Raw genomic sequence first — 9651 nt, forward strand, 5'->3', positions numbered from 1 at the left:
TCTAGTGGCCTGTTAGAAACTAGTCAGAGGGGACCAGCAGGCACTGGGGGAGTCCCTGTTCCCCCGAGCACTACCAGGAGTGACTAGAAATAATGGTCACAAGCTGGCAGAGGATAGATTCAAACTAGACATCAGGAGGCACTACTTCACTGTCAGGGGGGCTAGGATCTGGAACCAACGTCCAAGTGAAGTGGTGTTGGCTCCTACCCTGGGGGTCTTTAAGAGGAGGCTAGATGAATACCTTGCTGGGATTGTTTGACCCCAGTACTTTTTTCTGACAAGGCAGGGGGTTGGACTTGATGATCTGCTCAGGTCCCTTCCAACCCTACAAACTATGAAACTATGAAACTATTTACCTATTGCAATAAAACAATTTCAACAGCATCAACACAATGCAACATTTCAATTTACAAAAATATAAGGTGCAAACAGGAACAATCTTAATAACACCTATTCTTTAATATAGTCCCTGAACCATGGCAAGAGATAATCCTCCTTCAAATGGGGTCTCTTGGGGGGTGTCCAGGAAGCACCAGGGACCTGTCCCCTTAGGGCCTTGACTAGGCAGGGGGGTTGCTCACCCAGCCCCCTCTCTGGGTTTGCCTGCCCCAAACGTCTTTCCCCTGTGGGACCCAAGGGCCCAATAACTTATGCTCCCTCAGGTGGCAGTGGTCAGGGTGCAGCTCGATGGCATCTCCTCTGCTGGACCACCTCTCCAGCCCTCTCCTGCGCTGCTGTGCTCCTCCTCACCCTGTGCCCCGCTTTGGGCACCGAGGGCTCAGCTCTTCTCAGCTGCTGCACCACCGCTGCTGGCTCCTGGCTCCTGGGCCTCACACTGCAGCACTACCATTTCCTCATGCCCTGGCTTGGCACTGAGGGCTCTTTTAGCACAGGCCGGGCCCTTCAGGCTCTGGCCGTCTGTCCTTATGCCGGGTGGCTAACCCAAACGGCCTCCTTTGCTCCCTGGCTCTGCTCCCTCGTGCACCGCCCTGCACACAGTGTAGCCTGCTGGCCCCCGGGCTTGCAGGCTCAAGCTGCCGCTTGCAGCTCCCAAAGCCTGGGCTCCGTGCACTGAACCACACACGGTGATGGGCCCACACCACTCCCAGGGCCGGGTCTCTGTGCACTGTCCCTGTGTGCTGTCAACAGCCTGAGCGGTCTTGCACTGCTCCCAAGGCTGCTCCTCCAGCGGCAGCTCCAGCAGCCTTGGGCCTGTTGCCCACTGGAGAATAGCTCCCCAGCTTTTCTTGGCTCTGCTCTTCTTGAGTCCCGCTGCATCTGCCCCTGGTGCTGGGCACACAGCTCCTTTTATACGCTCTAGGGCTCCACCCCTGAAGTCTTCCGGACCTGACGGTTTACAGTCTTCAATCAGGTCTGGGGGAGCTCTTCTCCCCCTCCCCTCAAGAAAGGGGCGTGACTTTAGTTCTCTTGCTGCCTCCTGATTGGTGGATGGGCTCCACCAATGAAAACAGCAGGATCTCAAGCCTGGGACTCAACTCAAGCTCTGAAAGGTGAGCCTGCTACACATGTAACACTTAAGCATGTATAAATGTTTGTAGAATCTTGGCCTAATACAAGCCTAATCATTGCATATAATACTTAGCACCTGGGTGATAAGCAAAGTACATAAGGTATCTTACTATCTCACAGTACTCCAGAGGAATCATTTTAAGTCCCACTCTGGACTCTGTCCAAATCTACTCCCAGGTGAATTCAAAGTGATACCTCTTAACTTAGTCTGTTGGCTTGATAGGCCTTGGCTCAGCACACAAGGGACTGCCCTCAAAGCTGGTTTCTGCTGCTCATCACACAGGTTCCAGTTGTAGGAAACTCCTGGTCTCTTTGCTTTGTCACCTGCTCCTCGTGATTTCTGGTTCTTGGCCCTTAAGTTCCTGACTGGCTGGTCTCAAGGCTTGATTAGAAAATACCCCGTGGCACAAAAAGATTTCTCTAAGGACTAATACAGTGAACTTAGGTCCTGGGTCAGTGTTACTGGAAACATGTTTGTCTGGCTGTTTGTGAGAGAACAGTAAGATTAGAGAAAGTGAGAAGGAAGGCATCAAGATAGTAGAAGGCACAGCCCAAATGAGTACCGTTCTGAGGAAAAAGCTGAGAAAATGGACTTTCCCTTTAGCAAGAGAAAACGTATTGTTTTGGAGAGGAATTTACGAGTAAAACGATTATGTCCTACCCTTTATTCTACCCTTTATCTGATTATAGTGTAGAAAAGAAAACACAGAGAAAAAATAACCCAACCCAGTTAGTAAGTGTCCCAGCAAGTCTGGCTCTAACCGTTTTTTGCCCGAAAAGCATTTTTTTTCTCACCAGTGCAACCCACACTATATGTATATCACAAAAAATGACTGATTTTTTTCTGTTCCCTTTCCCCTTAATAAGAAGGAAAACACATATATGCATGCACACACATGTGTATGCACGTGCGCACACACATGCACATGCATGCACACACACCACTTAGCAACTATGTGACTGAACAGCAAAGCAAGCTTTTTTGTTAATAAAGTGATCAGGATTTTTTCTGAAAGCCAAGAATGTTCCTATATTTGAGCCAAGGTTATTGGTTATGTCTGAGTTTCAAGAACACAGTATGTTGTTCTCAATTTCTTTTAACATGGAGAAGACCTGAGAGGGAGCAGCTGGGAGCTGAGCACATGACTTGGATTACAAAGTGAACGCAGAAGCCCCTCCTGAACATCCCCCATTTCGGTCTTGATTGTTTACAGTGATTTCTTGCCACAAGCCAGCTCTTCCACCCAGAGCCTGGTTTTCAGCCATTCTGCCAAGTGCCCTCAAGCTACACAAGACTGATGCTTGATTCTGCCCGCCACCTCAGAGCAGGCTGGATTTGGGGAAGGATTAGAAAGATGATAATGCCAAATCTTTCAGAACTGGCTATGTAAAGTTAGGTCCCTGTAATCAACAGTTGGGCACCCAAAAGTAAGGTTTTTTGATTGTTAATATGTGCAGAGCCAATAGTACCTTACTGTGGGCACTCATGTTTGAAAACATTGACTTAATCAAGGCCACAAAAAGAACCACTGCCAAGACTGGGATTAATCTCTGTCTTTCCCTAGATCCTACCACTTTTCCCTTTAGTGAGGTGCCCTGTGTTGTAATACTGCTCAGTAAAGGAACTAGCTGGTTACAGACAGGTCAAAGGCACCATAAGGGTGAATAACAGAGCAGAATGGGTATCCAACAATTTCCCAAGGAAGCCACTGCTATTAGTCAAGCATCCCCTTAACACAATGAAACCCCCCATTGTGATGGACCGTTTGGAAGAAGCTGTAGGAAAGAGTCTCCAGAGCCTTGGAGCTGGCATGAAGGCAACGATCCCCCCGCAGCATTAGACCACTGTACCTGGGAGATCCCCTAAAATCTTGGGGGATCCATAGTCTTTTGGAAGTTATGCTTCTTCTCTGATTAATAATTAGAATACATTTCATAAAGGGAATCCTTGGATAGTTTTCCTTCCCAAGAGCTCTTCTGGCACTTGAGACATTGTTCCTTTAGCTTTAGATCTGTAATTTAGGATTGGACTTACAAACAGCAGCAAAAAAATCTTTCCCTACTAATCAAAGAATGGGCTTTATAAATAAGACAAGCACTTATTTAATTTTACAGGTTAATAGTTTTTTTTTCTATTGCCACAGTACTGCAGAAGCAGGCCCTTGCATGTAAGCCTGTTGTTAATTTTATATATTACTACAACTTATTAAACTTGGCATGTGGAGAGATGAAACTGAACCTTACTTTAGCATTTATAGCAATACTTGATCAAATATGGTTTACGCTCATATACAATTTCTGACACTAGAGGGAGTGCATAATTTATTTTATGAAGAAAAAAGTAAGCCGCACTTGGCTTTTTTGGAAAGAATCTAAATCAAATGAAAAAGTATTATATTAGATTATTTTACTCCCTCTCTTCAATAACAACAATGTAAAGAGTTGCCAAAGAGGGGTCTTGCACATCTCTCTCAATTTAGGTAGTTACATGATATCACAAATAAATACTGAAGCACATAAAGGCATTCTGTGGGCCATATATTGAACTAGAATGTGTAATTTGTGTGCATTACTGTAATGTATTTAGGATTTCTTTTGTCCAGCCACAGAACTCTAACTGTAGCTGTAAAATGAGCAAGTAACTGAAACAACACATTACTATGGTGGTATCAGATCATTTCCCAATTACCTTCAAATGACTGAATGCACGAATTGAATAAGCCATAGCCTACCAGACTTGGTATCTGTACATGTATTAATGGGCATGCCCCTATTATTATACAGTAGGAACACTTTATAATTTTTTCAGTGTAGTTATCTTTAATACAGTTCTGTGAGGTAGGAAAATATTATTCTCCTACTTTACAGATGGGGAATTGAAGCCAAGAGACCAACCTTGGCTCAAATATATCCATGGTTTCACACAGTCTGGAGCAGAACAATACATTGAAAAATAGTTTATTGGATCTGTGGCTAGTGCTTTAATAACTGGACCCCCCCTTCTTCTTTGATATTGTGAGGGCAGTTTCCCATATGAGACTGATTCATTATCCTGTCTGGGGTTTGCTAATCTAAAACATAGCCCCTACATGCTTTCTTTTCCAACTCATGAGTAGGAAAAGTGACCTCTAGCACTTAACATACAGTGAGCTTTTGTATTACTGGAAACGTGTGGTCATGAAACCAATACCCATCTCTTGCCCACTATTGCACATCAGCCTATGCAGAGCTGTGTGAAGACTTCCTCAGCATATGAAGAATAACTCCTGGCCATTCTGTTTATGCTATCCCTGTGAATGGGTGCGGTTGAACAGCACAAGCCTGCTTCTATTACCAGTGAATGTCATTTTGATGAACTGGATGATCTTGGCCTAATATTAAAGTATCAATTAAGATACAAGAGCAATAAAACAGTGGTCAACAGAGTAAAATAAAAACATAACACTTCCACATTTACTTTTATATCTTAACAGGCTGTAGTATATGACTGACTGTCAGAGGGGTGGGCAATTATTTGGGCCTGCGGACCACATAGGGAGTTTACTGAGCTGTCACAGGCCAGATCAGCCCCCTCTCCCATTTCACCCCCTGCAACAGCTCACCCAAACTCCCTATGTGGGATGGGGCCATGGGTGGGCAGAGAGTAGTGTTTGGGAGCAGGACAGGTGGGCAAGCCTAGGATCACAGGGCAGAGTCACAGGGCACCAGTTCTTGCCATGGGCGCCAGTTCCACAAGCAGGAGCATGCAGGGAGTGGATCATGGCTTGCGCTCGGTCCCACACTGTCATCACTCAGCAATCCTGGACCCAAACCCAAATGCAGCTCCCTGCCTAGCCATGGCCCCATCCTGCTTGTGTGGCTCCTGGCCAGTCTCCATGGAGACCCCATGATTGCAGGGCAGTGACACAGCAGGGCCAGGGCAGAGTCGTGATCCACTCCCTGCACATCCCTGCCAACAGATCCAGGGCTCTGCCCCAGGCCTGGCCATACAGTGTCATGGCCCCATGGGGCCACAGCTGGGCTGAGAACTGTGTTTATGGTTGAGTCCAGGATCTTGGAGGGAAGGGGTGACCACACAGGGGCACAACCTGCACCAGTCACGGGGATGTGTGGGCAGTCCTGGTCCCAGCCCTGTGTTGCTAATGCCCTGTGATCCTGGGGTATCCCAGTCCCTGCCTGCCCATCTTGCTCCTGGATGCTGTTGTCTACCTCGGCCCCATCCCAGCAGCCTGGGTGAGCACCTTGCCTGTGTAGGTCTTGCTCCTGGCAGTGGGTGCAGGGAGGAGGGGCTGGGGTGCCCAGGCAGCAGGGATGGGTTTGGCAGCTGAAAGGAGCTACTGCCACTGCTAGGGCTGCCAGGAAATGGGGTTCAGCTCCTGTGCCACCCCAGCCCCACTGCGCACCCAGGAGCAGTGGGACCAGCTGCATGTGCCATGGCCAGGGCTGCCCGCAACACTTGGGCCAGGCAGGACTGAGGGACCTGCTGTGGGCCAGGCAAAATCCCTCAGTGGGCCACATTCTGCCTCTGGGTCATATTTTGCCCGCCCCTGCTCTATCATATCTGTATCTTAATACAATCTTGTAAGTATCTGATACCAAGATCTTCATATTGTTAGTTGCACATCTTGTAAAAATATGACTACAGAAGTTGGATAACTTCTGAATTTTTAGTTTCACCACCATCATATATAACAACAGTACTACTATTAGAATTGTCTTCTCACTGGCACAATGGTAGTGTTGTAGATTATGTTACCCATATCCAGATGACTGTTTGTATTTTGGCCTTGTTTTGTCCTTCTACAGGACTCTAACTACAGCTGTAAACATAATTGGCACATACCATGATGGTGCATTCCAATGTGACATTATGTTAATTTTTACAGTACCTTCAAATACCTATAAAAATCAGTTGGGTGCTACATATTTGCTTTAGGGGTAGGTATCCAGGCCAGTTAGGATTAAAATTGTACATGCCATTTAGAAGCTACTTCCTTTATATACACAAAAGCATACATTGTGCTCTGTTGTCTGTTTAAGAAATGTAGGATCTAAACTTTGTATGGCACCAGAATTATCAAGCCTCAGGCCCTTCTTTTTTCTTTTATTTACCTGTATCAGAAATATTTCTATTCCTCTCATCTACTGTCCTCTTCAAATATATTTTCCCTTATTCTATATATAAAATAAGCAAAATAAGTGAAAATCATCAACATACTGTCAAAGGCTCTATTTGCTACATCCACAAAAACTTAGCATCAGAGCACAGTGACTTTATCTCTTTACATATGCTTAAATATCCTGTTGTGTCCCAGGAAGGAATGCAGGCACAAAGGAAACAAAGAGATGCCATACTTCAGAATACATTCTTTAAAAAACATTCTATTCGATTCTGTGTTTCATAGATTCTGCTGTTCTATTCTTCTGTCTTACAAGGTGGGCATCATCAGGTAGTGCCTTAAGCGATGTGACTAACATTTATCCTATGAGGTTTGTTCATTCTTTTATCCTGTCCTGGAGGGGAGAACACTATGTGTAGGGGAGTGCTTTGTTTTATTAGGGTTTTGTTTTGATCTCTTTGTAGACAAAGATATATTTATTTTGAAAAAACAGACTTTTCTCTAGCATACTTGTGACAAATGCTGAATAACTGTTACCTAGCATCTGTTTAAAAAGGAGAAAGTAAAGTAAAACCCCACCTTATAAAATTCTAAGTTCTTATGCAAGGGAATTAAAGGGGACTTGAAAAAGAAGGAAAAATGTTATGCTTTTTTTCCTTCCTTGAGAGGACTAATGAATAGGTGAAAGAGGCCTTATTTTCTTTTTCAGTGAACAAAGGGTGGCAACTGAGGGTGAGACTGGAAGGAGCTGAAAGAAAAGGAAATGATTTGGGTACTAACTTAAGATTTCAAAGTTGCAGGTGCGTTTCCTGCTTTGCTACAGGCTTCCTACATGAACAAGGTAGCTCGCTTAATATGGAACAATCAAGGTAAATACAAATTGGAGAGTGACTACCTAGGTTGCAGTACTTGAGGAAAGGTTATAGTGGATCAAAAACGGAATCTGAGGTAATAGTGTACTAATGTTTCAGAAAAAGTAATAGCATTCTGGGATGTATTAACACAAGTGTTGCATGCAAGTCAAGGGAAGTGATGTTCCACTACTTAGCGCTGGTGAGGCCTCACCTACAGTGCTATATCCGGTTTTGGACACCAAACTTCAAGAAAGATGTAGGTACATTTTAAAGAGTCCAGAGGAGAACAAGAAAAATGATTAGATGTCTAGAACACATGATACATGAAAAAAGGATGGAAAAGCTATGATTTTTACTCTGGAGAAGAGACAGCAGTGGGGATTTGATGACAAATTTCAAAAACAAAAAAAGCTTGTTATGAAGAGAATGAAGATAGACCTATATTCACAGGGGATAGGACAAGAAGGGAGAATTTAGGTTGGATATTTCAAAGAATTTTCTACCTGTGACAGTGGTTAAGCTTTGGAACAGATTACTTAAAGAGGTTGTGGACTCTCCATTATTGGAAGTTGTTAAAAACAGGTTTGACAAATGCTTGGCTGAGATGATTTAGACAAGGCTGATCCTGCCTTAAGCAGGAGATTGGAGTGGATGACATTCTGAGGCCCCTTTCAGCCATATTTTTCTAAGTCACATAGGCCCAGATCCTCAAAGATATTTTAGGTTAAATCCCACTGAAATCATGCAAAATTTAACATGTAAGGCTATATGTATGAAACCCTTGGTGATCTGGGCTGTACTCTTTTTTCTGTAAAACAGGGAGAGACTGCACTAGTGTTGTGAGGATAAATATTGTAAAAGATCATGAGACTCTTATGAAATATAGTCACAGGAGCCATAAAAGAAAATATTATGTGACTAAAGAGAGTATCTAAGGAGATTTTAGATGGAAGAGAGTGGGGAAGAGAATGGGGAAAGAAAAGTTAGGGAAAGGAAGAAAGAGAGGGACAGTTTTTAATAAAAAAAGAAGTGGAGTGCATTATGGAGTGCATTATGGAAAAGCAGAAAAGAACAGAAAACTTGGGGGAGACAATATTGTTAGAGAGTCTGGTGCAAAAATATAATGAAACAACATGACTTGTAGGTGAACTTGATTGCTGGAACTGGAATGAAGGAGATTAAGAGATTTGGCTGTGGGTGGGAGATGACTACAGAAACCTAGCATTCATAGACAGGAGCAGAAGCTTTCTTTTTGTCTATGATTTTGTACATCAGTCATGCTGGCATGACATGTTTATATGTACATGGCAGGGGAGGAAATGAGCAAGTTTGGCAGCTAGTGGTTTTGGTGTATGTTTACTGGTCATATTTTTTAAATAAATATAATTTAATATTGGCAAATAACAGTCCAGCTACCTTCCCTTTTAATTATTATTATTAATAAAATGTCCTGGAAAGTCTTAAACTTCTTTTAAATTCAAGGAATTAATTTCAGCAGGTACGTCAGATTTTCAGGGAAGCGCTTCTGGGGTCCTCTTGTTTATTTATTGTCATATCAGTATAGATTTTCCTTTCTGGTTAAGTCTAACCTGTAGTTTTTATAGGATTGGGACAGGCTCTTGCTCACCTCCAAACCCCTTACATCTACATATGTATGCTTGACTGGCTATGAATTCCTTCTGAGTACATTTCATCTCTTCTTCTTGCTACATTTTGTCACTACAAGAAAATACAGATGATATATCATGCTGTGTCATTGTCAGTCACCAAAATTGATCAGCAACCCTTCTGAACCACTAGCTACTAGGCCTGTGTGAAGCTTTGGGTGCTGATTTGATTTGGAGGAGATTTGGCCAGATTAGGTAGCTGAATCTCTGAATCTGAATTGAATCAGGGGACCAATGCAAAGGTCCAAATTGATTTGAAGCTGTCCAAATTGATTCAGAAAAATTTGGAGAGCTTCATATGATTTGGGCAGTCTTTGCTGGCTGCAGCAGGGAGCTGGACCCAAACTCCATGCTGGTAAGTAGGGTGTGGGAGGAGGGCTGGAGGAGGGAGGAGGGGACCATGGGGGGACCCCTGCCAGGTCCCATCCTCTGCCTGCTCCCCAGATCCCCTTAGTGCCCCTTGACCCCTGCCTGCTCTCC

The sequence above is a fragment of the Crocodylus porosus genome, unplaced genomic scaffold, assembly GCF_001723895.1.
Source record: "Crocodylus porosus isolate Cpor-Errol unplaced genomic scaffold, CroPor_comp1, whole genome shotgun sequence".
Lineage (NCBI taxonomy): Eukaryota > Metazoa > Chordata > Crocodylia > Crocodylidae > Crocodylus > Crocodylus porosus.